General features: G+C 38.8%; 1 pseudogene; it reads left to right on the top strand.

The window, feature by feature from the left end:
* The first annotated feature begins 1,827 nt into the window (after window positions 1-1,827).
* On the top strand, window positions 1,828-2,011 carry LOC144324798 (guanine nucleotide-binding protein G(I)/G(S)/G(O) subunit gamma-5 pseudogene; annotated as a pseudogene).
* Window positions 2,012-9,190: the final 7,179 nt, after the last annotated feature.

Here is a 9,190-nt window from a genome sequence, read left to right as displayed (position 1 = left end):
ATTAGGAGTAAATAAATGAGATGGACAAATTGAGTGTGGACATTAGCTGATAGTAGCATATATTGATATTGGTTCATTAGTTGTGACAAATGCACTACAATAATGCAAGACCTTAACAATAGGGAAAACTGTGTGCAGGGTAAACAGGAATGCTGTACTATCTTTGCAACTTTTCTGTAAATTTGAAACAATTGATTTTAAAATATCTTGATTAAATAAGAAATAACGTCCATGTTTCTAGGTAGGAAAGTACAAACAGAAAAAAATATCAATTCTCCCCTAGTCAATTTATAAAATAATGCAATGTTACTCAAAGTCAGTATTCTTAGAAGTAATGAATTATTATAGTTTATTTATGAAAATAATCAGATGATAATAGCCAAGAAAATATTTTTTAATGAATTTATTTTTTATTGGTGTTCAATTTGCCAACATATAGAATAACACCCAGTGCTCATCCCGTCAAGTGCCCACCTCAGTGCCCATCACCCAGTCACCCCCACCCCCCAAGAAAATATTTCTAAAAAATTAGTGAAAAGTGGACTTGTATCAACAAAAAATTTAAAATACAAACATAGGAAAAGAGAGAGATTAATGGCAAAGAATAAACAGCCAAAGGACAAACCAAAATATATAATTTAGTCTATAATAATTAATTGATAAATAATTAAACAAAAAAGTGGGAAAATTAACTACAGAAATTCCAAATTAATTTCATTTGAATTCAAAAGTTAAAGTAAAAAAAAAATTTTTTTAAACTTGGAAAAATACAGGCACCTTATCTCATGGTAGTCTTTTCAGTGTACAAGCATAATAGGCAAGAACAACAAAAAAATACAATTTCTGTGTCTACAAGTAGGAACAAAATTAAATAGCATACAGAAAGCTGGAAAAAAATACATTTACAACATATATAACCAGCAAAGGTTAACATGCATTATTAATATATTAAAGAAATCCATAAAGAAAAAGATGAGCAGTTTACCCAAAACAAAAGAAATAATGCGTAGGAAATTCACTAATGAATAAGTAAATTCCAAGACATCAAAAATATGTTTATAACTAGTAATCAAAGAAGTAAGATTAAAGCAACAAGTTTGCTTATCAGTTTGGCAAATGTGAAATAATAAAAGGAATGATAATACCCAGCGTGACAAAGGTGTGTGGAAATAAATGCTCTCATACAATGCTTGTGGGAGTTAAAACTGGGACACTCTTTCAGGATGACAAGTTGGCACCCATAACAACAACAGCAATAATAATGATAGCCAAGAATTTTGTACTAACTGGGGCCAGGCGGGGATCTAAGGGCTTACCATGTATTAGGCCACTTGTGTGTCATAGCAACTCAATAAATGAGGTACTATTAATATTCATATTCACAAGGGAGGAAACCTGCAAGATCTTCAAAGGCCATTCAGCTGGCAGGTGGCAGAGCTGGATCTCAATCCTAAGTGGTCTGACTCTAGAGCCTGTGTCTTGCCTGTGGATATAATGTGATCAATGTGCTGTGACCCAGGGATCCTGCTTCTAGGAATTTACCCTAAGAAAACAATTGGCAATATTTATAAACTTGCGTATAAAGGTATTTAGCGCAAAAAATTTATAAAAGCAGAGGAAAAGGCAATGTAAATTATCAGCAGTAGAAAAATGATTCACTATATTGAGGTATAACCAGTCATTAAGACATGCCGTAGAAAAATAAAAATATGTTAAGTAAAAAAAGTAGGCTTTAAAATGATAAATATGGGCCACACTGCCCCACCCTCTGGCCCCATGCATCTAAGACATGGCCAATTCATGCACCCACAAGTCTGTCCAGCTCTAATGAGTGCCACATCTGCTTCCTCCAAGAAAGTGGTTTAACAGCTCCAGGTGGACGCCAGGCTCCACAGGGTGAAGGTTTCCCAGGTAGCCACATATTTGAAACAAATGCTCAGCATGACCCCCTGCTGAGTAGAGTATCTTCAAGAATCCCTTCAGACTGCAGAAAATCTTTTCCTTTTTGTAGTAAAACTAACCTTTGGATTTTTTTTCTAAACACTTTTAATGAACTGGTAAATTTGAAGCCTGTACAAAAGCTTATCCCTGTAATAGGTGCTATCAATATAAACTTCTCTTGTCAGTCCTTAACATCTATTTCTCTGAATTTTCATAAATTTCTACTTCACAAGGGTAATTTATTTTATATACACTGAGAGCATACAATAAAATACTTGTTAATAATAATAATACGGAAATCATATTTTTTAGAGTAACACAAGGCCAATAGAATATTTTTATTTTTGATGCATTCTATATTTTACAAATGTTTTAAGTAAGCATGCTCTGCTTTATAATAGAAAGTTATATACTTTGTTCATTGTTTTAAAATGATCAAGAAAAGCAATTCCTTTTGATTCTCATATCTGATATGTCTCCTTTCCTTGGCTGTGATTTTCTATTTCATAAAACTTATAGGTATCCTTTGCTATTATTATTATATATTAATAAACAATATATATTGCAATAAACAATTTTTGACTAAAACATTCATGTCACCAGGAAATGACAGTTTATCACAAACATAAGTTGTGAGGGATCCCTGGGTGGCGCAGCGGTTTGGCGCCTGCCTTTGGCCCAAGGCGCGATCCTGGAGACCCGGGATCGAGTCCCGCGTCGGGCTCCCGGTGCATGGAGCCTGCTTATGTCTCTGCCTCTCTCTCTCTCTCTCTCTGTGACTATCATAAATAAATAAAAATTAAAAAAAAAAAAAACATAAGTTGTGAATTCAGAGTTAATTCATGACGACCCTCCACAGCATTCTTCATATGTTTGTGCTTCTCAGACCTTCAAGCACAATTCCAGGCAGGGATTCAAGATCAACAGAGCAGGATGAGTCCCCAACTCCACACCAGGGTGAGGAGTATCAGGGGTCTGGGCCCTTCTCTGCTGAGCATCCTTCCCCAGAACAGGCACTGTGGAAGGAGCTAGAACATGTGGAGGATGAGGAGTAGAGTGGAGAGGATATCTCCTCATAGTTTGTGAAAATTGGGCAATCAGCATAATGTTCTAACTTCTAGGACCCTGAAAGGCAAGACCACCAGCCTCCCAGTTGAAGGCTGTGGTGGCACGGTGACACATGAAGGTCTTCTATGATCTCTGATTCAAATAATATAGTATTATCCAACTTCTATAGTGTACTAAGCCTTTATTCCTGCCAGGATGTCCTTGAGGCATGTAGCACTTTATGGCCTAGCAAACACATTTGTCCAGATAATCTCACACAATCTTGGGAGCAGCTTGCCTGGCACCCTGTACCAGGCCCTTGTGGTCCTGTTCTCTGCTGTCTCCCCAGTGTCCACAACAGCACCTGTCTGTGTGCATGGAGTAGCAGTGGACATGGCATCAAATGGACATGCACGGTAATGTACATGATATATTCTTATCTGTTAAATGGAGACATCAGTACATATTTCTCAGAGTTGTTGTGGAGATAAAATTAGGTCCTTGGTGTAAAACTCTTGTCAAGGCAGCTGACATATTGTGTAGGGTAAATAAAAGCACAGAAATCCTTTAAAAATTTTGGGGTTCAGTTCCAGACCATTCCAATAAAGTTAATATTGCAATAAAGCAAGTCAGATGAATTGTTGGTTTCCCAATACATATAAAAGTTGACACTATACTATAGCTTAAGTGTTCAGTAGCATGTCTAAAAAAAAAAAACAACAATATGTATACCTTAAATAAAAATACTTTGTTGGGCACCTGGGTGACTCAGTTGGTTAAGCATCTGCCTTCAGCTTAGGACATGATCCCAGGGTCTGGGACTGAGCCCTATATTAGGCTCCCTGCTCAGTGGGGAGTCTGTTTCTCCCTCTCCCTTTGCCTGCCACTCCCCCCTGTTTGTGTACTATCTCCATCTTGCTTGTGCATGCATGTACATGCACTTTCTCTCTTTCAAATAATCAAATAAAATCTTTTAAAAAAATAAACAGAAAATACTTTGCTTCTAAAAAATGCTAACCAACATCTGAGCTTTCACCAAGTTGTAAATCGTTTTGCCTTTATGTTGATGGCGGCTGACTGATCAGGGTGGTGGTTGCTAGAAGTGGAGGTGGCTGAGGCAAGTTCTTAAAATAAGACTACAATGAAATTGCCCCATTGATTGACTCCCTTTCATGAACGATTTCTCTGCAGCATGGGATGCTGTTTGATAGCACTTTACTCACAGAATTTCTTTTAGAATTGAAAGAAGTCAACCTTCTCAAATCCTGTCACTGCTTGATCAACTAATTTAATATAGTATTCCAAGTTCTTTGTTGTCATTTCGACAGTCTTCACAGCATCTTCACCAGGAGTAGATTCCATCTCAAATAACCACTTTCTCTAAGAAGCAGCTCCTCATCCCTTCAAGTCTGGTCATGAAATAGTAGCAATTCAGTCCCATTTTCAGGTTCTACTTCTAGTTCTCATTCTCTTGCTGTTTCTACCACACCTACATTACTTCGTCCACTGAAGTCTTGAACCCTTCAAGGTCATTCATGAGTGTTGGAATCAACTTCTTCCAAACTATTAATGTTGATATTTTGAATATCATGAATCATGAATTTTTCTTAATGGCGAATCCTTTCCAGAAGGTTTCCAATTGACTTTGCCCAGATGCATCAGAGGAATCTATGGCAGCTATGGCCATATGAAATGTATTTCTTCAATAGTAAGACTTGAAAGTCAAAATTACTCTTTGATCCATAGTCTGCAGAATGGATGGTGTGTTAGCAGGCATGAAAATAATATTAATATTGTTGTATATCACCATCAGAGTTCTTGGGTGACCAGGAACATTGTCAATGAGCAGTAATACTTTCAAAGGAACCTTTTTTTCTGAGCAATAGGTCTCATTATTGGGCTTAAAATATTCAGTAAACTATTTTGTAAACCGATGTGCTGTCGTTTAGGCTCTATTGTGCCATTTCTAGAGCATGGGCAGAGTAGATTTAGTGTAATTCTTAAGAGCTCTAGAGCTTTTGGAATGGTCAGTGACCATTGGCTTCAACTGTAAGTCACCAAGTAGATATGCCTCTAACAAGAGTGTCAGCCTGTCCTTTGAAGCTTTGAAGCCAGGCACTGACTTCAGGTGATATCTTCTAACACAAGGCTGTTCCATCTACACTGAAAACCTGTTGTTTAGTGTAGCCACCTTCACTGATGATCTTAGCTAGATCATCTGGATAACTTTGCAGCTTTGACATCAGCACTTGAATGTCATGAACCAACCTCTGCTAGCTTCAGATTCTTCTTCTGCAGCTTCCTCATCTCTCTCAGACTTCACAGGAATGAATAGAGTTAGGGCTTCACTATGGATCAGGCTTTGATACTCCTTAAAAGGGAGTATTGTGGCTGGTTTGATCTATCTGATCACTAAAACTTTGTCCATATCAGCAAATAGGCAGTTTTTGCTTTTTTACCATTTGTGTGTTCACTGGAGTAGCACTTTTATTTTTCTTCAAGAACTTTCCCTTTAAAAAAAAAAAAGAAAGAACTTTCCCTTTGCATTCACAACTTGGCTGTTTACCTCTAGAGTCTTAGCTTCTGGTCTGTCTTGGCTTTTGACATGCCTTCCTCACTAAGTTCAGTCATTTCTAGCTTTTGATTTAAAATGAAGGTCATGTGACTTTTACTCTCCTTTAAAAACTTAGGGTCCATTGTAAGGTTACTAATTGGCCTAATTTAATGTCTTTGTGTCTCAAGGAATAGTGAGTTTCAAGGAGAAAGAGAGAGGCAGGGGAATGACTGGTCAATGGAGCACACACAAAAGTCAGAATACATTCAACATTTATGATTAAGTTTGCCATCTTATACGGAAGTGGTGTGTGAGGTCCCAAAATAATTATAATAGTAACACCAAAGATCACTGACTATGGATCATCATTATAAATATAGTAATATGAAAAAGTTTGAAATATTGTGAGAATTACCAAAATGTGACACAGAGACACAAATTGATCAAATGCTGTTGGGAAAATGGTACCAATAGATTTGTTCCATGCAGAGTTGCCACAAACTTTCAATTTTTTAAGAATACAGGAGTACCTGGGTGGCTGAGTCAGTTAAGCATCTGCCTTTGGCTCAGGTCATGATCTCAGAGTCCTGGGATTGAGCCCTAAATCAGGCTCTCTGCTCAGCAGGGAGTCTGCTTCTCTTTCTCCCTCTGTTCTTGTGCTTGCTCACACTCTCTTTCTCTCTCTTCAACTCACTCTCTCTTAAATAACAAAAATTTAAAAATATCTTTTAAAATGTATTAAAAATAAATGTCTGCAAATCATAATAAAGCACAGTACAATAAAATGACGTATGCCTGTATCTGAAGAACCAAAGAATTAAAGTGTGAAAAGGCATCCCAATTTCCTGAACTCAAAGGTATGACTGTCTACACAGCTGCCAAGATCCAAGGTCCTGATGCAGCAGAAAGCCTTGCAGGGTAGGGAGGGGTTGTACCCCATTTCACCATAGCCCACTCCACCCACTTATTCTTACAGCTGAGCACTTATGAAATCCCTTTCTCTTGTCATCAAAACATTGCAGAAGAAAGGCAGGACCTGAGGGGCCACGTTGCCAAACCACCCTGCTGAGTTCTGTTGGCAGAGTCAGGCATGTCCTGGGAGCAGTTTTTCTAGAATCAATGATGGATTTGTGCTGATCCAGTCATTCTCTCGTGATGAAAGTCACGGGACAACGTGGAGGTCTTACCTGATGCCTCCACCCTGAAGGAGGGAACCACCTGGAGAATATGTATCTCTTTGGGTCTCCTTTACCCCTCTTCCTCAGCAAGACATTTGGCCATCTCACATACCAGATGGGGCCCTGTGGGGCCACTTTACCACAGAATGAGTCATCTTTGGGTACTGATGATTTCTGCAGCCACACAGATTATGCTACAATCGGGAACTCAGCATAACAAACTGTACTCTCTTCCCTGGCCTCTGGTGATGCTCCTGGCAGCAAAGAAGTGCTGTGTTGTACCAAATGAACACTAGCACTCATATACTATGGGGTTTGAAGCCACTTCCTTGACTTCCCTGAGGCTTCATTTACTCACAGTCAGGAGGGAATAATAATGATGCCAAAATCACAAGTTATTTTGAAGGTTAAATGAAACAACTCTGTGACTACTAGTCAGGGCAAAAATATTTGATGATTTATTTGTTCATTCCATGTGAGATTATCAGATAGGCCAGTGTAGTCAGTCAAACTTAGTCATGGTTACAAGATCCACCTTCCAACATTTCCTGAGGCCACTGCAGCCCCTGCCTGGACCCCCTCCCCGCTGTGCTCTCTCCCCCACAAGCCTGCTCTCATCTCAAGGCAGCTCAACTTTTCCTCAGGTACCACTATTTGAAGGAACAGCTTGTACAGTTAAGATCTAATCATGTTTCTTTCCTTTCTAAAAAAGTCTTTGGTGGCTGCCCATATCCTTTAAAAGTAAAACAAAACAAAACAAAAAACCCTTAACATGGCTTTCAGACCTATTTGTGATGCCTTACCCCTTCCTCTTCACATGCACTGCACCACAGATCCATCCTTCGTAGGCCTTGCAGGGGCCTGCACACTCCCTACTCGGTTACATCCATGCCTTCATGCATGCCTCTCCCTCTGCCTCAGATTCCCACCCACCCTTTCATCCCTATGACTTATTCTGAAGGATCCTAGGGCCAGGAAGACCCTACCATACTATATAGTGCTTCTAGAGTGTGTCCCTGTGTGTCACCCTGTGGTGCAAATGTTCAGCAATATGTCTGTCCTCCAGACTACCATGTAAGCCCTGCAGGGTAGGGGCTTTATCTTCTTCATTGTGGTTTCTCAGGTTCTATCCCAGAGTAGTGCTCAGTGCATCCATGGATATCATTCTCTCCAGAAGGGAATTCTTTCTATAATCTGCTTCCAACATTCCAGCATCTCGAGCCGGCCCACTGTCCTCCTCAAGGGCCAGGTACAGGCCCCCCATTACTCTCTCCTGGGCATCCAGCACAACTCAGGCCCCCATCACAAATGAGAACTTATGTGCATCCAAATTTGCATTTAACTATATGCACATATATCTTACCTGTGGGCAAACATCAGGGTGCTTTATGGCAACTCTCTCAAAGTTTAAGAATGCTGTTTGCGGCTATGGGAAAGAATAAAAAAGATTGGCGAACCAAGGCTTGATACCACAGTTTCATACTATTTTGTTCAGGCAAACGAAATGAACTTCTGGAGATAATCTTTATCACAGTCTGAGGTTAGTAAGGGTAATGGTAGTAATAATAATTCTATAGCCCTAATAATCACCAATTAACTCTATAATAATGGTAACATTGATTGGATGTTTTCTATTTGTTGAGCAATATATTAAGAAACCTTATATGGACTGATTCAATGTTCACACCTATACGAAGTATCCACCATTACAGTTGTGTGACCCTGAGTAATTTTGCCTCCATTTCCTCATAACTAAAGTGGGGATAGTCATGGCACCTACATCATAGTAATTAAGTGAATTATTGTATATAAATGCTTAGTAAGTTCCCCTAAAATGTGACCCCCTCTCCCTCAAAGATGATCTGAACCTGAGGTTGTAAGTCCTAACCACTGGGGTCTACTACTTTAGAGTTGTTATATGGTTCAGGCTGCCCAAGGGAGTAAGAACTAAAACCAGCAGGTGGAAAAAACAGAAGGCAGATATCTATTCATTATATTTTTCTTTAAAAAGCCCTTAAAATAATAAATGCAGCAATTTTATATCCTTTCTACCTTTGAGAAACTATTGTTTCTGTGTTTAAGGAAGCATATATAATATGCATAGAAGTTTTGTTTGCAAGAATGAAAATCAAAGCAATGTATGGCCATCAATTTAAAAATGGCTAAATAGACTGTGGCAGAACCAACGCATTACTAAGGAATAGTGACAAGCAACAATGTGACTTAACACTCTTCTACAATATGTACAGGGTGCTGACCTGAGTGCTTAGATAAATTAACTCATTTAATCCACACATGAACCTAATAGATATAGGTATACTATAATACTAATTAACAAAGGAAGAGACTGAAGCTAAGGGAGGTTCAATAATTTAGAGCATACAAATAACAAATGACAAAGCTGTGATTTGAATCCATGCAGTCTGGCCCCAGAGTTTATCCTCTTCCCTAGTCTACTAATCTATTGTTG

This window comes from Canis aureus, chromosome 12, assembly GCF_053574225.1.
Source record: "Canis aureus isolate CA01 chromosome 12, VMU_Caureus_v.1.0, whole genome shotgun sequence".
NCBI classification, from domain to species: domain Eukaryota; kingdom Metazoa; phylum Chordata; class Mammalia; order Carnivora; family Canidae; genus Canis; species Canis aureus.
This window is presented reverse-complemented; position numbering and strand designations above follow the sequence as displayed.